At 36.9% G+C, this 25115-nt stretch overlaps 1 pseudogene; it reads left to right on the top strand.

Moving 5' to 3' along the window:
* The first annotated feature begins 316 nt into the window (after positions 1–316).
* On the top strand, positions 317–410 carry LOC144580713 (small nucleolar RNA U13; annotated as a pseudogene).
* The last annotated feature ends 24705 nt before the right edge of the window (positions 411–25115 follow it).

Raw genomic sequence — 25115 nt, 5'->3', positions numbered from 1 at the left:
ATTAGGAGCCCTTCGACCACAATAAGTTTGGAAATGTATTAGGTATTCAAGTAAATATTTAATTCACTTATCATAGACCCCATTTTACTGATGTTATGGTACTTATCACTATCTCAAATTATCTTGTAAAGTTCTTTACTTATTTATTATATATGTTAATAAAATTCATTCATTCATTCCTGCTATGCCTATCAGAAGCACTAGCCCAAATAAGAACTGTGATCTTTTCTTATTTCACTTGAAAGCATTAATTTTTGGGTGCCTGGTACTACTGGTTAAAAAGTACCCATGTGCATTTTTTTTTACGTCTATTTTAGTTCTTTTTTAATTCCTAAGTATGACGATTGGGTTTCCACACTCAAACCTAAGTGTGAACATTTTTACAACATCAGCACATTACCAGTCTGACGTTTAAAAATAAAGGTCAATTTCAGGCCGGGCGCAGTGGCTCACGCCTATAATCCCAGCCCTTTGGGAGGCCGAGGCGGGTGGATCAGGAGGTCAAGAGATCGAGACCATCCTGGTCGACATAGGTGAAACCCCGTCTCTACTAAAAATACAAAAAATTAGCTGGGCATGGTGGTGCGTGCCTGTGGTCCCAGCTACTCGGGAGGCTAAGGCAGGAGAATTGCTTCAACCGAGGAGGCGGAGGTTTCAGTGAGCCGAGATAGTGCCATTGCACTCCAGTCTGGGTAACAGCAGCAAAACTTCGTCTCCACAAAAAAAAAAAAAAGGTCAATTTCAACTGTCCAATTAATTCTACAAGATTCCAAATCTCCTTCCTTAAATCTTTTTACATCAGTACATTACCTGTCTGATGTTCAAAACTAAATTTCAATTTCAGCTGTCCTATTAATTTTACAAGTCTTCAAATTATGCTTCTAAAAAAACTGAAAAATTCAATGACTGGCCTGCCTCATTATCATGAGATTTCTATTTGATATAATATCAACTTATCAATTTACATGAATATTGTTGATTTTGAGATTGCATGGCCTGTCACTACGATAGCACACTTTTTGATAAGGATAAGGTAAATATAAAAAGTATTTTCTTTTAATGATTAAATTGCGATCTCTAATACCTTACCTTCGGGATACTTAGCAAATAGTCACTTACATAATATAGTATGTAAATGTACCAATTTAAACTTTTTTTTTTTTTTGAGACAGAGTTTCACTGTTGTTACCCAGACTGGAGTGCAATGGCATGATCGCGGCTCATGGCAACCTCTGCATTCTGGGTTCAGGCAATTCTCCTGCCTCGGCCTCCCGAGTAGCTGGGACCACAGGCACGCACCACCATGTCCAGCTAATTTTTGTATTTTTAGTAGAAACGGGGTTTCACCTATGACGACCAGGATGGTCTCGATCTCTTGACCTCATGATCCACCAGCCTAGGCCTCCCAAAGTGCTGGGATTATAGGTGTGAGCCACCACGCCTGGCCCAATTTAAACATTTTTAATTTCTTTCTTTTCTTTTTTAGAATTTCAAAGCTTTCAGACACTGCTACCAATAAAATCACAAGATTTTTTACCTGGTTTTTACACATTATAAATGATCTCATAAATCATTAATCACTGGGATGTACATTTTATAAGGATAGAGATATTTATCCAGTTGGTTCATTGTATCCCCCAGCACCTATTACTGGTATATTATCAGCTTAAAATAATATGTGTTGTTAAATAGCTGCAAGCTCCTGTTTTATCTTATGGAGCTCACCGTATTACTTCCACATTTAGAGCATACTGCTAATATATGTAATCTCTTCTTGCTTTTGCTTGATGCCATGAAAATATTAAGCATGATTTGAACAGCAATTCTAAATCACAAGTTCTTGGCTTTCAAGTTATGCAGTGATATGTGGCAAATGGGTGGCAAGAAATCAACATAGATTTTCCCATAAGGTGTGATCAACATAGATTCTCTTACATTGTGCTGAGGAGGCAAGACTCAATATGGAGTCTGGATACACAGACAGCTCTAGGGCTAGGGAGAAAGCCACCAATAGAAGACCATCTGTCTGTGCATGAGAGTATCAAATTTTATACTGATGCCAAGGTGAACGTTAAATAGCACTACAGGGCTGATAGCGAATGTTGCTATAATAAAGTAGTTAGAAGCAACCACTGTGAATCATAAAAAAGCAGCTCAGTTTTTGGTGTGCTGCAAGTAATTTATACTAATGAAAATTACAATAGTCAAGTTCATGAATAATCATTCATGAATAATCAAGATTATTCCTAAGACATTACTCTTGCCCTCACATTTCTAAGAAAAAAGCAGCAGAGATACAACTAGTTTGCTAGGAACTACATACAACACAGTGAAAGCGAGTGGGAATGTGTGTCATCTGAATGTCACCTATCATGTCAAAGTAGGCTGACACTGCAGATCTGAAGCAAGCAGCTTTCTACCACCTAATACATCCTAAATATGAATCCCTGTTTTATCTTCAACCAAGTAAATTCTGGCATTTATAACCTGTTTCTTAATATAAAAATAAGAATAATCCCTGTCTAGGTTTGTAAATAATAAAATTTACAAAGAAAAAGAAAAGTAAACATATACTTTTAATCCTTTGATCAGCATGGTCTGCCTACCTAGTTGGCTGGATGGACTGAGAAGGAGCAGGTTCAGAACCCTCTGGGAAAGCTCCTATACAAGGTAAGATGACAAGTAAACAGGCCATTATTTAACAAACAAAATGGTCTTTTATAAAATATGCATTATACCACTTCACAGCCACCAAGATGCCTATAATCAAAAAGATAGTAATGGTTGACAAGAATGTAAAGAAACTGGAACCCTCACACATTGCTGGTGAGAATGTAAAATAATACAGTCACTTTGGAAGACAGTTCCTCAAAATGTCAGGTATAGTTATCATATGAACCAGTAATTCCACTCTTAGGTATACACACAGAAGAAGTAAAAACAGATCTACACAAAAGCTTCTACGCAAATGTTCACAGCAGCATTAGTCATACTTGCAAAAAACATGAAAACAACCCAAATGTCCATCAACAACAGACAGACAAATAAAATGTGGTATATCCGTATAATGGAATAACATTTGGCAATTAATAAAAAATGTATGATGATATGCAAAGATAGATAAACCTTGAAAACATGCTAATGAAAGAAGTCAGACACAAAAGATCACAAGTCATCTGATTGCACTTAAATAAAACATCTAAAATAGGCAAATCTATAGAGACGGAAAGTATATGAGTGGTTGCTTAAGGCTGAAAAATTTGGGAAAAATAGGGAGTGACTGTGAATGGGTACAAAATTTCTTTTTCTGATGGAAATGTTTCAGATTAGACATTGGTGATAGCTCTATAACTCTGACTACATTAAAACCATTGAACTGTACACTTTAAATGGGTGAGTCCTATGGTATGTAAACTATATCTTGATAATGATATTAAACTATATTGTGCATTAACTTTAAATAATTATAGCTTTCAACCATCAAATAACATGTCTTATCAAGATGAAGTATGGACATGTTGTCACCCCAACAGCTACATTCCATATGGCTCACAAAGTCCTCTCACAGCCCCCAGTCCCCATGACCAAGAGTATTCCCCAGGGCATTTCTGCCAGAGCTCCCAGAGAAGACGCTTTCTCTTCCTCGGATAATGGATAAAGCTGGTTTCAACTGGGGCTCCTTCTGTGACAAGAGAGAATAGGCTAACACTAATAAAAGCAGAATGAGAGAGGGAGTGGGGCAGTGGGATAAAGGAGGGGGAAAGAGGAAGGTGAGAAAGGAGGAGACACAGAGAGGAAGAACACAGTAATTATTGTTGGAGCATCTGTGTCCAGCCATGCTGGCTAGTTTAAAGTGGGTTTCTGTAATTTGCTTTTAGGAGAGTCTTAATATGTTACTTCACTACAAACTCTTTCCCTACTTAACTGATAAGCTTTCTAAGAATATATACACAAGTAAAACTAAATTCTGGGAATTTTTAAATAAAAAGACATATGAAACATTGGAAAGAGCACACATAGCTCAGTAGTTAAATGAAGTCAGACAGACTTAGATTCAAATGTGAGTCCCAGGCTTACCTGAGTGACCTGGGGAACACAAAATTTAACTTCCCCAAACCTTAGTTGCCACTTCTGTATAATGGGAGCCCTAGGTTTGATTTTCTTACAGACAGGCCACGTCCATATTAAATGAAATAACTCATGACAGTGTCTCAATACCTGGCATATGAGAACACAACAATATGAGCCACCATTATTAGTGGTAAACTCATGATTTATCACAGATATATTTAGAACATAAAAAAGTATTGTTTTAAAGCAAAGATAGTATGAATAAGACTAGTAGGTAAGAGCCAGAGAAAACTATACCATGCTTCACAAAAAAATACTTCTTATTCATTTGGAGAGCATTATTTTTAAGACATGTTAGAAACTAAACCTAGTAATGGTAAACACAACAGCCAGAACCAGAAATGCTAATTTATAAAAATTAATTCTGGTTCTTAGCTAACCTTGCCCAATAGATATTTTGATCAGAGTTATTTCTTCTTAGCCCTCAGTCTGCAATCACTTTTGGAAACCACTTCCCACTTGCAAATAGACAGCTTTAGACAACTATTTAGATAGCTAAGCTTTATGTCCTTCTACAACACTGCATATTATTGCATCCACATGAGAGAATCCCTCCACTCATCTACTGCCCATAGATATCACTAACTTGGCTCAGACACAAGTTCTCTCCAAAAGTGACCTTGTGATCACCCAGTTCTGAGTTTATTCATTCATTCAACAAAGACTTAATGAGAACCTACTATGTGCAAGGTACTGTACTAGGTACCAGAGATGCAGAGAATAAGAGAGATACCTCTTCCCTGTGTTCTCATGAGGACCTGTTGCCTCCTCATCACAACACTGACCACACTGATTTCTGATTTCCTAATTACTTCTCTGCAACCCCTACAGAGACTCTAAGCAAAGCTGATTTGCACTGTGTCACATTATTTTGAATAAGTCATGGAAAAAAAACTGAAATGGAATGAGGTGTCAGCACAATATAACCTCAGCATAGCTATTTGCATGGTCAGAGACTCATGCAGAACAAACTCTGAAGTGTGTAGACACACAAACTTTACAGGTCACTGAGTCTCCCATCAGTGCTGAGAGAATATATAGCCTGCCCCTGAGATCTTGGCTACATCTAGAGCTTGATCCAAAGTATATAATACAGATATAAAATTACATGATACAAATATAAAATATGCATTTATTTTTATAAATATATGTATTAGATTATCTTTTCATTGAAAATATGTCTATACCAGGTAAAGAAGAATAAAGCTGCACATAGATTAGCTAAAATGGAATTTCTCAGATGAAATGCACCAATTCCAGAAAAAACACCAACTACAACTCACCCGACATGAATTTAAATAGCCCTGTAACTGTTAAGAAAACTGGCTTTGTAATTTAAAATCCCATAAACATCTCTAGGTCAGTGAGGTGCGGTGGCTCACACCTGTAATTCCAGCACTTTGGGAGGCTGAGGTAAGTGGATCACCTGAGGTCAGGAATTCAAGACCACACTGACAAACATGGTGAAATCCTTCTCTACTCAAAATACAAAATATTAGCTGGGCGTGGTAGTGAGTGCCTGTAATCCCAGCTACTCACGAGTCAGAGGCAGGAGAATCCTTGGACCCAGGAGGTGGAGGCTGCAATGAGCCAAGGTCATACCATTGCACTCCAGCCTCGGAAACAAGAGCAAAACTCTATCCTCCACCTCCCCACCAAAAAAAAAAAAAAAAAAACACAAACAAACTTGGCCTAGATGGCTTTACTAAAGAATTCTATCAAGTTTTTTAGAAAGAATTAACACTGGTTTTAAACAATCCCCCCAAGAAAAATAGAAGAGAAAGGAATACATCTCAATTTAATAAAGGGAGTGGTCTAGACATAACGAGACTAAGGAGAGTTTAGAATCAAATGCAACATGTAATTCCAACTAGATCCTGTTGTTAAACATAATTTGATCAGTTAACCAGTAAAGCTTGAATAAAGTTGAAGATGTGATGATAGAAATGTACTAATTCTCTAATTTTAATGGTCATTTTGATATTACACAGAAGAATGTCTTTAGGAAATGCCACTAAAATATTTGGAAGCAATGAGTCATCAAGTCAGCAACTGATTAGCAAATGGTTCAGGGATTAGTAAATGTTATCTGAATTGTACTGATAACCTTCCTGTAAATTTAATCTTGTTTTAAACAAAGAAAAAGTATTTCTTAAAAATATAGGAGGCTATCTTTATAATCTTAGGATACAGAAGAATTTCCTAAACTAGGTATAAAAACACTGCAAATATAAATGTTATAAATTCAGCCACATGAAGATTAAGAACTTTATAAATGGAACATTATTCAGCTTTTCAAAAGAAAAGAAATCCTGGCTTTTATGAGTCATATAACATATGTGACAACATGGATGAACCCTGAAGACATGCTAACTCAGATATGCCACTCACAAAAAGACAGATGCTGTAAGTTTCCACTTATAGGAAGTATCTAGAATAGTCAAATCCATAGAAACAAAAGGCCAGCTGCTGGGCCTGGGGGAAATAGAGAGAGAGAGTTGATTAATTAATATACAGTTCTATTTCTGTAAGATGAAAATGTGGAGATCTAGTATTCAATGTTGTGAATACACTCATCACTACTGAACTACCCACTTAAATATGGTTAATATGGCAAATTTCATGCTTATTACCACATACATATATACATTTGTGGATAACACTTGAAGAAAGAAAGAAAATTGTTGACACAATATTGCAGAAGTTTCTCCTCTCTGGGATGTGATCTGAAAAGGGTACACAGGGAACTTAAAAAAAAATTCCTTAAGTTCAAGTACAAGTGGTTTTCATCATCTTCTAAAAGGATAAGCTCCTGCAAATCTAATTTTTAAAATCAACTCCCCAGGAAAGAGAAGATGAGCCAGTACAAAAGCTGTGAAAATAAATAAAGAACTAAAGAACAGGGAAGGCAAAAGGAAAGAATCATGAATTCTCTCAGTATTATTAACTTTACTTTATATTTTCTAAATAATAAAGGATCAATTTCTGTACCACAATTTAAAGTTATAAGTGGTACTGGTAACTACCACTTTATGGTAGTTTATGTAACTACCAAATATCTTTCTAAAATATGGAGCCAAATAATATCAATACCTCAGCCTTTCTATATTTCTCACCACAACAGGAGGAGTCAGACAGGACAGGGGCAGTCCTCAGTTGTCTGAACAGGAAGAAGCAGAAAGAGGCACTGAGGGCCAGTGTTCTGCCTCAAGAAAGAAGCAGCTGGTGGCTACACAGTATACAGTTTGTTGCAAGGCCTCCCACTTCTGACTGGTTTCCAGCTAAGAGGAAAAAAAAAGTAAGGGTCAAAAATATACCCACATGGTTTCTTATGGGGTGGGGGAAGAAATTAAAATGTCTAATTCATCTTCTCAATAGTTTTAAAACATGCAAATCAAATTCTAAATTTTCTGTTGTCAACTGGCTATATCAGCTGGGACTCAGGTCAGATACAGACAGGTCACTGAGGCTGACTGAAAATCACCTATATTTTACTCTTATTTTTATTCACAATGCTTTCAGAAAAAAAAAAATTCTGATTAAAAATTTTCTCAGCATTCTACTCAAAGTACCATAGGCAATTTATTCTATCAGATGAGATTCTTACTCTGAAAAATACAATGGAATTCTTTAAAAATAAAATGTGTAACGTCCAAATAGAATCTTGAGTCCTGCCCTATTCCCTGAACTTCAGATTGACATCTTCAATGTTCTTCACATTTCTACTTCAAAGTCAAGCCAGCATCTGAAACTTAACACAGTCAAAAAGAGTATCATTCATATCCACCCCTTCTCATATTCCAACAGCCATTTCGCTTCCAGGTTGCTGTCAAAGGCTGTCACACTTACCTTCCACTGAGCTGTTAATACTTAAACTGTCCATGGGTAGTGAAGCTAAAAGAGCATGGATTGTAACACTCCTTCTGGGGCCTCAGGGCCTGCACAGAGTTTTGCTCCTCCCAGCACCCAAAAGCACTCACCCCAGCTCCTGCACACGCTTACCCGCATGTTCCCTCCCACGACGGGTTGAGCACAGGGAGTTCTAGTGAGTGGAGTCTGCCCCTGCCAGCGCCTAAGTGCTACTTACAGCACCCACATCCCAGTTCCCACCAGCAAAGCATTCAGGGAAATTATTCTGCTTCACTATCTCAGTCAAGTGACCAAATCAACATCAACAGTGAGCAGTCACATTGAAAGTACACACCCTTTCCTTAGTATGATGTGATGAAAAGGACACTTCATCTTTTTGGTCTTCCTCCCAGGCATCCATAAACCCAGACATATTATGAGCAACACATTTGATAAATCCCACTTGAGGGATATTCTACAAAATACATGACCAGTAGTCATCAAACTTGACAAGGTCACCAAAAAAGAAAGAAAAGTCTGAGAAACCGCCACGGTCTAAAGAAAGCTAAGGAGACACAACGATTAAATGTAATATGGTAACCTGTATAAGATCCAGGAACACAAAAAGGACCTTATTATAAACTGAATGTTTGTGTCCTGCTCAGAATCCTCATATGCTGAAGCTTTAACCTCGAATGTAATAGTAGCTGGAGCTAGGGTGTTTGGGAGGTAATCAGCATTGGATAAAGTCATGAGGGCAGGGCCCTGGTCTGATGGGATTAGTGCTCTTATAAAGAGACACAGAGAGCTTGTTCTTTCTCTCTTCTGGTGAGAACACACCTAGGAAAGAGGACTGTGCTGTGTGCAAGGGAGGAAGAGACTCCTCACTGGAACCCAACCATCCTGGCACCCAATCTCAGACTTTCCACCTCCAGATCTGCGAAAGCAAATTTCTTTTGTTTAATCCACTCAGTCTATGGAATTTTGTTATGGCAGCTAACTGATAGAGACCTTAAGTAAAAACTAAAGAAATCAATCATGTATAGAATTTAGTCAATAATAATGTATCAATATTACTTCACTAAATGTGACAGATGACCACACTAATGTAACAGTTTAACAATATAAAAACTGAATGCAACTTTTTGAAAACTCTACTATTTTCACAACTTTCTGTAAATTTAAAACTATTCTAAAACACAAAGTGTATTTCTAAAAATTCGATGGCTTCCTATGATATTTTTCTTAAACCAAAGGCCTCCCAATCTCTTTTACTCATTATCTAATACTTACACCTTGTTTACTCTGGTGTACCATGTTCATCTTTACAAGGGTTACACAGTATGAGTTCCATACATGTACATGTTTCTCAAAATTGATTAAACTGCACACTTAAGATCTATGCATTTTTCTATATATGTTATACTTCAATTACAACTGTTTTAAAATATATGATTACCAAATGAATACTCTTATGACTTAAAAAGTACCCTTGAATTTGGTGGCTGAAAACACTAACATTTCATTAGCTCTGGAATCTGCAATTTGGACATGGATCAGCATGGACAATTCATTACTTCTCTCTTTGCAAGTAGCCAGTGACTGGTATTATCTAAAGGCTCACTCACTTACATGTCAGATGGTAAATGCTGGCTGAGACTTTAGCTGGGCCTGTAGGTTCAAGCACCAACACAAGGCATCTTTATGTGCCCCGAGATTCCTCATGATATGGTGGCTGTGTTAGAATAACTTTATATTCAGTGTGACTCTAATTCTGTTTCAATATACACACACATTCTAAAAAAAATTAACAGAAGTTTTCCCTGGAGTGAAGAAAAATGAGTGATTTTCAAACTTTCATAGTTATACATCTTTCTTTTATAAATTTTATACCATAAACATGTATTACTTTCTAAATCAGATGAAAAAAATTCAGTTCCCTGTTAACGTACATAATACACTAGTGTAAACACAAATGAAATTGAAAATGCAAAAATGTCAAACATATTTACATTATAAGAAAGGAATCTGCTCACAAAAAGCAAAAACGTTATCAAATACTTGATTCATTCTGCCTTACTTCCCCCTCCCATCATGAGACAGATTTTCACTCCTGTTGCCCAGGATGGAATGCAATTTGCTCATTGCAACCTCCACCTCCTGGGTTCATGTGATTCTCCTGCCTCAGCCTCCTGAGTAGCTGGGATTACAGGCATGCACCACCATGCCCAGCTAATTTTTGTATTTCTAGTAAAGATGGGGTTTCACCATTTTTGTCAGGCTGGTCTTGAACTCCTGACCTCAGGTGATTTGCCTCCCCCAGCCTCCCAAAGTGCTGTGATTACAGGCCTGAGACACCTCGCCCAGCCCACCTTACTTTTCAAGTTTCAGATGAACTGAACATCAGCACATCAGAAACTAACAAAGAACACAAACATGCTCGATGATATCGGATGTCTTCTAAATCACACATCTGGCCCTTTTCATGGCACAGCTCTCCCTTAGTTCAATTCCTTCCTCAAAACCTTCTCTCCATATTTTCCTTTAATCAAAATCACCTACTAAACATTACCCTAGAAATAAAATCATCTGAAAAGCAAGGCCTACAAAGGCAAACCTCAGATGCTAGATACTTTATATCTTATAGCATGGTGTCACCTCACTTGATAATAGATCTTTTACTAAGATTTAAGGCCTACTGAACAAATACTATGGCTACCTCAAGGTCACTGTGGAATTCTCAGTAATGATTAAACAACACAGGAGTCAATTGCAAGATCTTTTGATCCTTTTCCTTCCCTGGCCTCAGCCTTACTGTAAAACACTTCCTCCCTTCTGCTACCTGGCCCCACAAGGCATGTTCTTACATTCCATATGGACCAATAATTTCTATCATCTCATAAATTCTATACTTACTCTAGTAAAAAGTTAACTGCTTTTGTTACACTAAAGTCCTTTTCTTCATCTGACATTAAACAACTACTTCTATAATTTTCTAATTTTTCAAAACACTGTTAATTTGCACACACCAAATCAACATACTTCTATGTTGTATCTTTGCACTTTTCATTTCCTGATTTGCCTTTTTCCTGCAGACTCACACTATTTGATTACAACAAATTCCTAAGCTTTTTCTCAACCTGGACTATTTACATTATAAAAATGTCCCATGTTCTCTAAAATGCTCAATTTATAAATGATAGCTAAATGATTTTATTCATCCAATTTTACAATATGAGTTTTTAGTTATTTCAAGAACTTCATCAACAAGCAAGTCAATTCTTAGTTACTTCAAAAAAACAAGTATCAGTATGAAAAGTTAAGGCTTATGTGGTATTAATCAAATATTCTCAAAACTTGCTCAAATAGAAACTGTAAATATACTCACGTGTTGCTTAATAATGGAAGTACATTCTTAAAAATGCATCATTAGGCAATTCACTGTGGACATCACAGTGGACTTACACAAACCTAGAGAGTCTAGCCTACTACACATGCACATAGATGGTACAGTCTATTACTCCTAGGTTACAGACCTATATAGCAGCTTACTGTAATGAATACTATAGTATGTACGTACCTAAACATAGAAAAGTTACTGTAAAAATACAGCATAAAAGATAAAAAGTGGTATACCTATATAGGGCACTCCCCATGAATGGAGACTGCGGGACTAAAAGTTGTTGTGGGGAAGTGGGTGGTTAACAAATGTTAAGGTCTAAGACATTGCTCTACACCACTATTGACTTTATAAAGACTTTACACTTAGGCTACACTGAAAAGTTCTTCTTTCTTCAGTTAACCTTGGCTTACTGTAACTTTTTTTATTTTACAAATTTTAAACTCTTCTATAATTGCACTTAGCTTAAAACACACATTGTACATCTGTATAAAATATTTTTTTCTTATATCCTAATTCTATAAGCTTTGTTCTATTTTTAATTTTGAAACTTTTTCTTAAAAACTAAGACACAAACACCCACTAGCCTAGGCCTACACAGGGTCCAGATCATGCACATCACTGTCTCCCACCTCCAATCTCATTGTACTGAAAGGTTTTCAGGGGTAACAACACGCATGTAGCTCTCACCTGCTATTATGACAGTGCCTTATTCTGGAATTATTTCCTGAAAGACCTGCCTCAGGCTGTTCTATAGTTAACTTTTCTTTTAAATCAACAGAAGTACACACTAAAACAATGATAAAATGGGTAGAAAATACACAAACCGATAATGTATATAATGTTATCAAGTATTATGTACTGTACATAATTGCATATGCTACACTTCTACAGGGACTGGCTGCACAGTAAATTTGTTTACACCAGCATCACCACAAAAAATATGAGCAACTAAGAAATTATGAATACTACAGCTTCACTAGGATATGGAAATTTTTGAGCTCCCTTATAATCCGTGGGACCAAAATGATATATGAGCTCTGATGACCTCACTGGCACAATGCAGCACATAACTGTACTACACAAATTAGGGCTATACATGACTGTACAAATTGATAATAGTCCCAAGCTACAAACTCAAGACCTTCAGCTAAACAAAGACATGTCAAAAAGTTTTAAGTCCTGTCTCCTTCCCATGATTCTCCTGATTATTTCAGTACTGAAAAGAACTTTCTCTGGTTGCTGAGATGTTTAAATGAGTTCATTACTATGAAAAAGGTATTATTAGCATAAAAAAGAAAATAGTTCGGCATGGGAGGGAGGGGTAAGCCTATGGGCGACACTGGGTTCGGAGAAAGAAAGGGGGAAGAGAAAGAGAGAATGTGAACACAAGCCAGTCTCCCTAAAAGAAATGTAAATGTATATGGCTATCTCCCTTGCTACTCATCATCAATATGTTTTTTTTTACAGACACCTATTCTGCATTTGCTAATAAACTGGCAGCAACCCATTTAAATCAGGAGTGTGACATGTTACAGTGCATGTCAGGGTGGAAAACAGAGATGATCTCCCACAGGGCTGAGAAGATGAAAAACACTAAATTCTGATCAATTTATTAATAAACAGAAAACAGTATTTTCTTCAAATACATGATTAATTTCATTACCAATACTTTATTCCCAGGATACACATTATAACTGCTGTTAAAGATAGGTGGGCATGACTGCAATAAGAGATTTCGACAGAAGGCAGAATTATTTTTTTCTATTTAATTATTTCGTATTTGACACTTGTTCCACATAAGTTTATTTAAAAGAGTAAAGCACAGGGCAGCCTGTACACTAATGTCAGGTTTCCAGCTTGCTGCTAGGAAAAGCAGTCTGGATAAGAGAGAATCTGTATTATAAATGAAATCACCTAAGAATAAACAACATGTGTACATTCCAGCTAAGTACAGTGAAGCAGTATCCCTTGTAAAGTGCAAACACTTACTTCTAGGTTAAGTACGCTACAAACAATTGTAAGCGAAATTTCCAAAGTCAACTACCTTTAGCTTGGGGCTAGAGCAATCACCTAACTCTACCTCCCACACCCAGCATCAACAACTTTTTAAAATCTTATGCTGAATTCTCCCAACAAAATACTTCCAAACTTTCTTTGCTGAATAAAAATGGCGCTGCTTTTCTGGTCACATTATTGTTGATTTCTCAGTAATCCTTAGGCCCTTTAACCATCAAACTCAATTGGCCTCATTTAAATGCCACCCTTTCCTGAACACTGCCAAGTGCTTTTTTGAGGGTTGGGCCAAGAGGTAAGGGTGGCTGCTTCCATCTGCAAGGTTGCAACTCCCTCTCACTTTTCTTCATAATCTCGGCCTTCCCCGAAACTGTTGCCTCTGTCTCCCTTAAACCACACTCCAATGAAAACTGTCCCCAAAGTGCAGTAGCACTTAAGCTTCTCTGTGCCCCTCGCACTCATCGACACCATCTCTAATGCACCGTTCACGCCTAGACCCACGCCTCAGCCTTTCCGGGGGTCGTTCAGAGCCACCTGCCAGGCAGGCACTACCACGCCGGCCTCTCCGGAGCACAGACTTCTGCTCCGTCTACATCCCAGCCTGTGCACCCGAAGGGACCCAACAACTGAGTCCCAGCCCCACTGCTGCAGAGGGCAGGGACCAGCACGCACACCCTCAAGTCTACATGAAGGCCCTCCCCGAGACTGTCGCCAGCACCGACCCCTGGATCACCCCGGCTCTGGGCGACGGATGGGGGTCTGGGGCGCATGCCCCAGAGGCATGGAGGCAGAGAGGAGGCCAGCGGAAGTTAGAGGTCACTGGGACAGGCTTGTCTTCCCCTCCCTTCCAGCAGTGGCGGGCCCCAGTCCCCACCCCTCTCCCAGGCCCCCGGTCTGGTGGCACCATGGCCACAAAGGGCAGCGAGGGTGCGTGCCCGACGCCTCGGTGCCTGGTGGTACCTGAACCCACTTGGTCGAGTGGCAGCTGCACCGCATCGCCGAGGGGCCGCGGCAGGGTGGAGTCCGTGGTACTGGAGGTGCCGGAGGGCGACGGAAAGTCTTAGACTAGGGACTGCTGTCTACCTTGCGCCCAGTGCCGCCCGCGCTCATTGCGAGTGACCGCTCCCTCGCCTCCAACTTCCAGCAACTCCCAACGCTGGTTCTCCACGTTGTGCACGCAGGCGCCGACAGCTGCCCACAGCACAATCCCGGCATGGAACCCTGACGCGGCAGGCAATCAGAGAGCGCCGGCTGCACAGCGCCCCTCCCCCGTGCTGAGGGGTGGGGCAAAGGGAGGAGGCTCACGGGAAGGTTGTAGCCTGAGGGTGCCTCCCGGGCAGAGTGGGATGCCTTTCTGGGGTGAAACTTTAGAAGGGTGTAGTTGCCCCTTCGCCCCTCCCTTTTTCCTCCCTGGAATGTCATGGCCATCCACCTCTCTCTAGGAGGGACAGCACGCAACCTAGGGGTGGGCAGTGGCCCCCCAAAAAAACAGCAAAGTGAGGGACGTCCAAAGCATTTCTGGGGACATTGGAGACCAAGCTTGGGCCTGGGAGGAGGGGAACGGTGAACCAAACCTAGCTGAAAAGCCCTTTTGTCTTCAAAACTGCTGTGTAAAAGCCCAAAGTGGAAAACAATCCCGTGGTCTGACCCTTTCAGTCCCCCTCCAGCTGCACCTCAGCCATCCAGGCGGAGCGAGGTGTTCCTGGGTTGGATGCCTGTGGTTGCGGGGAGATGGACTCACCTTTGTTGAGTTAAAATTTAGTTCTTTGGTAGCCACCCGCTCTTATTGAACGTCCTGCCTTCCTCCTCAAAGAGATGGTTTCTAAGCATCCCTTCACCCCCTGAGCACAGTCACCCTCAGACTTTTGAATTCTGCATGTCCGCATACGTTCTGGGTGTTGAGGGAGGGTTATATATATGTGTAATTCATTTGCCCCACACTTCATAAAAGTAATCCATTTGGGCTCTTTGAAAATGCAACATCAACTTTTGTTCAGCAGACGTTTAGAAGAGGAATGCCACAGGAGGGTTCCTAATTCCCCTTGGGAGCTCAAGACTTAAGGGTTTGGCAGTTTGTGATTTGGGTAAAAATAGTGTTTACTGGGAGTTTAACTACATGTTTTAATACTTTTGGTAGAATAGCTCAATAATCCTCACAATTACGCTGTGAGATAGATACTATTATACACCATCGTTCAAATAAATTGAGGCACAGAAAAGTTATGTAATTTGCCCAAGAACACACAACGAAGTAGATTGGAATCCAAGTAACCTACCTCCAGAGCTGACCTTGCCACTAGACCTTTGTCTTCCTCACACCTAAACCCATTCCAGAAGTTCCCATAAGCTACCATTTGCTTTATGATTAGTCCGGGATCCTGAACAATAGGACAGCACAGATAAGAAGAATACACCCACTTTGGTAAATTGGTCAGTGGGCTTTAGTTTCTTTGAAAATGAGGCAGTTGAACTAATCAATGCAGTCCCTTTCAGCCTAAAATTGAGTGGTCGATGTAATCTTAGTTTGGTGGATTCTCAACTAAAACTGAATGGAGGATGGAAGGAAGAATAAGAAAAAAACCTGGACCTTCAGTCAACCTGGGGAAGTGTTCCAGTGGGAATTGTAATCAATTAGAGAGCAACCTATTGAGTTAGGTTCTTATTAAAGAATATTAATCCAAAAATATAGATTTCTCTATTAATACAGTATTAGAAAAAACAATTTTTTCATTCTCTTCACTTTGGAAACATGCAGAGGAAGCATACAGCTGGCAGAGCATACAAACTAAAGGAAAAATTGAAATCCCATTTTAAACCATTAAAGATGTGTGTTGGGAACATACTGCAATCTAGAGTAGGCAGCATGGAGAGACAGTCTCTGTGCACCACAATGCCCAGCTAACTTTTGTACTTTTTGTAATTTCAATAATGTCTACAAAAGGAGTTTCCTTAGGCTGAATTTTTATTTTAGTCATACATGACAGAACATAGCCTATATTTAAGCTTACTTCACCTAAAAGCCTTAACAGAGTTTTGTGTTTACAGAAGTAAATAGGGTAATAACTAGTTTTGATCTATTTTGAGCTTTTACAAACTACACAGTAGGAAAAGATTTCAAAAGAGCAAGCAGTAATTATATAAAGATTTTATGGATGAAAGTTAAGCAAATGAATGTATAACTTATTTGCATTATGGTATTACTTTGTGACACATTTAAAATTATTACTCTGATTGATGATTTTGAAAATTCCAGGCACTGTTAGACTACATCATTCTGTACAGTATTTCTCTAATTCTATACATATTTATCTTTTTTTGGTTAGCATCCACCTGTTAATCAATTAAACAATACTACATTATTCTAGGACAGCAGCCAGGACCTTTGGACTTATGGCATAAAACTACTCTATTGCTTTTGTGTAAAATATATTCCACTACTTGTTCCTAGATACTTATGTTGGAGAGTACTTAAAATTGTTCCCTGAAGTTGCTTGAGTGTCACTGAAAAATAAAAGAAAAAAATTAACTCATGTATATTTGATACAATCCAACAGGAGAGTGGGTCTCCGTGGGGTTTCAGGACCATCTTTATTAGAATCACTCGGGATGCTTTTTGAAAACCCAGATTCTTGGGCAATAGTCAACACATAAAAGAATCAGAATGTGCTATGTCTGAGCCCTACAATCTGCCTTTTATCAGTGTTCATGGGTAATTTCTAAGTACATAATGAAGTTTAAGAACCATTGCCATCGGCCTTTAATACCTCTCATTTTGTTAAAAACTTCGTTATAATTTGGCAAATGCAAAAATAATTCGCATATGCTGATTCTTATACCAGGACAAGTAATTTAATTAGGTTTTATTCTGTGCTTCTAATTTACAAACAATAAATCCATACTTTTCCTATACTAAATCTGAAGTTAATTCACTAACATTAAATCAGCACTACTAACTATGACAACTAACATTACTAGACCCATTTTATCATTGAAATAAAATAAAAATCAAATGCCCAGGGCCCTTATTGATTGTATGTATAAAAAATATAAATATTACTGTATATTTCTGAGTAACCATAGTTTCTTACAAATTATAGTTTGTAAGATCTGTGTCCTGGTCAGCACACATCTAAGCCAGCAGAAAGTTATTTGCCCGTTCCTTCAGAAAACTCAGGTGGAATGCTTTAAACACTTGACATTTGAAATTGTGTCGTGTATTTGTGTCTGTTTACTGATTTGCTGTCTGCATCCTGACCCAAAAAGTGAGAATGGTATAAGTGCAGGGGCTCTGTCTACCACTGAAGCACCAGCACTGAAAATAGTGCCTAGTGGATGCAGGAACTTAACAAATACTTATTAAATAAACATAAAGAAAGGGAATCATCCCACATTACCACAGTACATAATATGAAATATTCACCCTAAATCATCAACAAATCTTTGAAACCACAATGTTTATTTTCAATAGTCATTTAATTGTTTCAGTTTGTTTTATTAGCCAAAGTCTGTAGTATCATACTGCCCTGTTATGCTGTTTAGTGCCTGGAAAATATGCAGCAGAGGCTTTTCTTTTATTCTTGTCCCCTAACATTTCTGGGGCTTAGGGGGGAGACAGGAAGGGAAAAATGTTCATGAGTCTTAACTGCTGTATTGCTCTCATAGCTCAAAGGCTACATTAGAATCATCACATCCTTCCTGAAATATGTTGCCAGCCTGTCCTTGGAAGCAGAGCTCTGATAGCTTTGTCTTAAAGAGTGTCTAATGCACTAGACATTTATTTAAAATCGCTCTGCCTCATGGGTTTAAGCAATTCTCCTGCCTCAGCCTCCCATGTAGCTGGGACTACAGGAGCACGCCGCCATGCCTAGCTAATTTTTATATTTTTAGTAGAGATGGGGTTTTACGTTGTTGACCAGGATAGTCTCGATCTTTTGACATCGTGATCCACCCACCTCAGCCTCCCAAAGTGCTGGAATTATAGACATGAGCCACCGCGCCCGGCCACAACAAAACATTTCTATTGTTTTCCATTTATGGTTAATTTCTAATAAACTGTGGAAAACCTCAGAAAGAAAATTTAAAACATTTTAAGACTGCAAGAGTATAGTTAACCTGTTGAAAATGCTGCAATGTGAAGCAATGTATTTACAAAGCAATGCTGACATTTTTAAAACAGGTAAAATTCAATCAGCTAATTTCATTGTATTATCTCTAAGATCTTAGTTCTTTATTTTTCTTTTCTTTAATTTTCTTTTGAGATGGTGTTTCACTCTTTTTGCCCAGAATAGAGGGCAATGGCGCAAACTTGGCTCCCCAAAACCTCTGCCTCCCAGGTTTAAGCGATTCTCCTGCCTTAGCCCCCCAAGTAGCTGGGATTTTAGGTATGTGCCACCATGCCTGGCTAATTATATATTTTTAGTAGAGGCAGGATTACCTCATGAAGGTAAGGTTAGTCTTGAACGACTGGCCTCAGGTGATCAGCCTGACTCAGCCCCCAAAAAGTGCTGGGGTTATTTATATTTCAAGTGTCAAACACATAAGGCCAATATTTTGAAAGAAGAAGCAAAATGAGCTTTTAACGTAATCAGCACAATGGTTACACATTTATCATATTTCTGCACAAATATCAATGATGCTTATTATTTCTTCAGTTTTGATTAAATTTATAATATTTTTACACGGTTACAAAAAATATAAATACTGTATTTGTACCCCAATGTAAAAAACAAAATTACTTTGAAAATACTCTGTTAGAAAAATATACAATAACCTTTTCTACACTGTTTTAAAATATATACAAAGTCTAGATATTCTCTCTCTTGTAAAATACGAAAATTCTATTTTTACAGTGTTAGAACCAATATAAATACTCTATTTTACCCAATTGTTAAAAACATAATTATTCTGAAGATACTGTTAGGAAAAATATACAATGCCGTTTTCTACTTTGTTTTAAAGTATATACACCGTCTCAATATTCTCTCTCTTGTAAAATACCGAAATGCTATTTATACGCAGTTATAAAAAACATAATCTTTTTGTACCCCAATGTTACATAGAAAACTACTCTGAAGATACTCTGCTACATAAAATATACAATGCCCTTTTCTACTCTGTTTTAAAGTATATACACTGTCTTAATATTCCCTCTTTTGTAAAATACCGAAATTCTATTTTTACGCAGTTATAGAAATTATAAAAATTCGCTTTATACCCCAATGTTAAAAACAAAATTACTCTGAAGATACAATGTTAGAAAATAATAAAATGCCCTTTTCTACTCTGTTTAAAAGTATATACACCATCTCAATATTCTCTCTCTTGTAAAATACCGAAATTCTATTTTACGCGGTTAGAGAAAATATAAATATCCTCTTTGTACCCCAATGTTTAAACAAATTTACTCTGAAGATACTCTGTTAGAAAAAATTTACAATGCCCTTTTCTACTCTGTTTCAGAGTATATACACCATCTCCATATTCTCTCTCAGGTAAAATACCGAAATTCTATTTCTACGTGGTTAGAAAATAATATAAATATTCTTTTGTACCACAATGATAGAAAAAAAATTACTCTGAAAACACTCTGTTGGTAAAAATATACAATGCACTTTTCTACTCTGTTTTAAAGTATAGACACCATCTCAATATTCTGTCCTTTGTAAAATACAGAAATACTATTTTTACGCGGTTAGAGAAAATATAAATACTCTATTCTAAACCAAATACTTAAAACAAAATTACTCTGAAGGTACTCTGTTAGAAAAAATATACAATGCCCTTTTCTACACTGTCTTAGAGAATATACACCATCTCAATATCCTCTCTCATGTAAAATGGCAAGATTCTATTCTTACGTGGTTAGAAATAAATATAAATATTCTTTCTGTCTCCCAGTGATAGAAAAAAAAATTCTCTGAAAAAACTCTGTGAGAAAAAAATATAAAATGCTTTTTTCTACTCTGTTTTAAAGTATATAAATGGTCTCAATATTCTCTCTCTTGTAAAATACCGAAATTCTATTTTTATGTGGTTAGAGAAAATATAAATACTCTATACTAACTCAAATTGTTAAAACAAAATTACTCTTAAAATACTCTGTTAAAAAAATATACAATGCCATTTTGTACTCTGTTTTAAAGTATATAAACTGCCTCAATATTCTTTCTTGTAAAACACCAAAATTCTAATTTTACGCAATTAGAAGAAATATAAGTACTCTTGTTGTACTTGAATGTTAGAAAAAAATAACTCTGAAGATCCTCTGTAAAAATAAATACACAATGCCCTTTCCTACTATGTTTTAAAGTATATACACCGTCTCAATATTCTCTCTCATGTAAAATACCGAAAATCTAAAATTACGCAAATAGAAAAAAATATAATTAATATATAGGTACCCCAATGTTAAAAGCAAAATTACTCTGAATATAATCTGTCATAAAATATATACAATGACCTTTTCTACTCTGTTTTGGAGTATATACAACAACTCAATATGCTCTCTCATGAAAAATACCGAAATCCTAATTTTACGCGAATAGAAATAAATCTAAATATTATCTAGGTATCCCAATGATATAAGCAAAATTGCTCTGAATATAATCTGTCATGAAAAATATACAATGCCCTTTTCTACTCTGTTTTGAAGTATATAGAAAAATTCAATATGCTCTCTTATGTAAAATACCGAAATTTTAATTTTATGCGAATAGAAATAAATCTAAATATTATCTAGGTATCCCAATGTTAAAAGCAAAATTGCTCTGAATATAATCTGTCAGAACAAATATACAATGCCCTCTTCTACTCTTCTTTGGAGTACATACACCAACTCAATATGCTCTCTCATGTAAAATACCAAAATTCTAATTTTACGCGAATAGAAAAAAATATAATTATCTAGGTACCCCAATGTTAAAAGCAAAATTGCTCTGAATATCATCTGTCAGAAAAAATATACAATGCCCTCTTCTACTCTGTTTTGAAGTATATACACCAACTCAATATGCTCTCTCATGTAAAATACCGAAATTCTAATTTTACGCGAATAGAAAAAAATCTAAATATTATTTAGGTACCCTAATATTAAAAGCAAAATTGCTCTAAATATAACCTGTCAGAAAAAATATACAATGCCTTATTCTACTCTGTTTTGGAGTATATACACCAACTCAATATGCTCTCTCATGTAAAACACCGAAATTCTAATTTTATGCGAATAGAAAAAGGATCTAAATATTATCTAGGTACCCCAATGTTAAAAGCAAAATTGCTCTGAATGTAATCTGTCATAAAAAATATACAATGCCTTTTTCTACTCTGTTTTGGAGTATATACACCAACTCAATATGCTCTCTCATGTAAAATACCGAAATTCTAATTTTACGTGAATAGAAAAAAATCTAAATATTATCTAGGTACCCCAATGTTATAAGCAAAGTTGCTCTGAATATAATCTGTCAGAAAAAATATACAATGCTTTTTTCTACTCTGTTTTGGGGTATATACACCAACTGAATATGCTCTCTCATGTAAAAAAAACCGAAATTCTAATTTTACGCTAATAGAAAAAAATCTAAATATTATTTAGGTACCCTAATTGTTAAAAGCAAAACTGCTCTAAATATAACCTGTCAGAAAAAATATACAATGCCCTTTTCTACTCTGTTTTGGAGTATATACACCAACTCAATATGCTCTCTCATGTAAAATACCGAAATTCTAATATTACTCTAAGTATCTCATAAAGCGCCAAGACCCTCGTGATGTTGTTTTTAATAACTAGGGTATTACAGATGACATTACTTACGATATGACTGCGGTTGTTTTCCGGTACTGTGATATTGTTTCTAATATCCAGAGAAGGAGAGGAGAATGTTTCTGCCCATAGGCAAATCTTCTGAATACAGCAAGAGGAGTACACCGTGCTCTGATATGGTCACTAATGTAAACAAGAAAACAATTATATTGAATTAAATATTGCAAGGTGTTAACCCCCCCTATGATTTTCATTCTAATTTGAAGGGGGTTCAGAAGGACATTTTTGTCAAACTTGAGGAGGTGTAACTACAGCTATTGCCTACTATATAATAAAAAAAAATAAATTTATCATTTACATATGATATGGTTGCCAGTATCATATTACACCACATTTTCAAAATAGCTGGGCCCCAGCAGCTGTGGGCATAGCAGCCAAGCGAGGGTGTCCCTATGCAACCAGGTTGGGTATTGGGGCTGCTAGGGGCCCTTTGTGCTTTGTCTGGGGGCTGCTACGGGCCCTCTGGTGGTGGCTGTGGTAACAGCCACATAGCCAGAGGGTCCCTCAGCATCCAGGGAGGGCCTGGCGGCTGCTACTGACACTCTGGCAGGGGCTATGGGCACAGCCACCTAACCAGGGGGTCCCTACATAGCCAGGGTGGGGCTGGAAGCTGCTATAGGCCCTTTGGCGGGAGGTGTGGGGATACCCTGCTCGTCACAGGTACACAGTTTGCACCTATTTCTACCTGTGTAGATTGTTTACATAATGGGCACATATTTGTACACATGTACATATTATCACGATAAACATATATGTACATAATATGTGCTAAATATGTACTTTATACGTACCTAATATAAACAATATGTACTTTTTGGTGATATTATGTGATATCTACATATTATTGATTATATATCTTATTGTGATAATATGTATGTTACCACTGAAATTTTAAGAAATGTGCATAGAGTACACTTTATGTACCTATGCATTGTGTACACATTATAGAAATAAATAGGTACATATTTTACAGATTATGTACATTTTTTCTACATGTGTATTTTGTACACATATGTACAGCAGAGTAAATGTACAGACTATACCTATTTTATACATTTATTGTGATATGTCAATAAATGTACACATTATGAGTACATTCTGGGATATAATTTTTAGCATATTAGATAGGAATTACACTGGTGACCAAAGTGGGTTTACACCCAGGTGCGCACATAGTTTATACATGTACATGTTGTGCATACTATGTACTCATGTACAGAATGTACAGGTCTACATTATATATACAGAGGTGTATGCAGCATACATATGTACATACTGTGCACACATATGTACACGTGCATATATTGTACATCTGTACATAATGGCTACATGATGTACATGTGTACTCATATCACAATAAATGTAAATATACATAATGTTTGCAATATGTACGTTTATATTATGTATTACGTTTATTGTGATTATATATGCTGTTGTGATATGATATCATTGTGACATTACAAATGTACATATTATACACATTATGTACCTATGCATTGTGCACAGATTATAGAAATAGAAATAAACATATTTTACAGATTATGTACATTTTATTTACTTGTGTATTGGGTACACATATGTACAGCAGAGTAAATGTACAGATTGTACCTACTATATACATTTATTGTGATATGCCAATAAATGTACACATTATGAGTACATTCTGTGATATTACATTTAGAATATAAGATAGAAATTACTCTGGTTACCAAAGTGGGTGTAAACTTATGTGTGCACATACTTTGTACATGTACATACTGTGCACATTATGTACTTGTGTACAGAAGGTAAATATGTACATTATATGTACGTATGTGTACATAGCGTACATATGTACATACTATGTACATATATCTACACGTGCATTTATTGTACATCCGTACATAATGGGTCCATGCTGTACATGTAAACATGTCGTCATACCACAATAAATGTAAATGTACATAATGTGTGAAATATGTACATTTATATTATGTATTACATGTGTATTGTAATTGTATATGCTGTTCTGATATCATTGTGATATTACAAATGTACATATTGTACACATTATGGACATACCTATTGTGTACATATTATGTACACATAAATGTACATATTGTACAGATTATGTATATTTATTGTACATCTGTATAGTGTACACATATGTACATCACAGTCAACGTACATATGGTACATATTCTGTGCATTGTTTGTAATATTTCCGTAAGAGTACACATTATAAGTATATTCTGGGATATGATTTTTAGTATATTAGATAAAAATTACTTTCAATATCAAAGTGGGTATACACTTATGTGTGTCCATTTTGTGATACTATTCATCATATCCTGAGTAGGTATTTCTCTCATTGTGAAAGCAGGTTTACACTCTCGGGTTGCTCCAATATCAAGGCAAACTAAAATTCGTCTGTGATGTAGTTAATAATATCCTGAGGACAAAGGATGACCATATCCTGAATATCGCAGGAAGTGTACACCACCACTGTAGTATTGTTTCTAATGTTCAAAAACGGAAAGGATATTACTCCAAATATCTCAGAAAGCACACAAGCCCCTCGTGATATTGTTTCTAATAACTAGAGAATTACAGATGACATTACCCACAACGTGACTGGGGCTGTACTCTGGTCCTGGAATATTGTTCCTAATATCCAGAGAAGGAGAGGAAAATGTTGCTGCCCATAGGGAAATACTCTTAATACGGCAAGAGGTGTACACCATGCTTTGATATGGTCACTAATGTAAGCAAGAAAACAATTATATTGAATCAAGCATTGCAAGGAATTAATCTCCCCTATGATTTTAATTCTAATGTCAATGGGGGTGAGGATGACATTTTTGTCAATATGGCACAGGTGTCACTGGAGCTATTACCTAATATACAATAAAACAGAAT

The sequence above is a fragment of the Callithrix jacchus genome, chromosome 21 (assembly GCF_049354715.1).
Source record: "Callithrix jacchus isolate 240 chromosome 21, calJac240_pri, whole genome shotgun sequence".
Lineage (NCBI taxonomy): Eukaryota > Metazoa > Chordata > Mammalia > Primates > Cebidae > Callithrix > Callithrix jacchus.
This window is presented reverse-complemented; position numbering and strand designations above follow the sequence as displayed.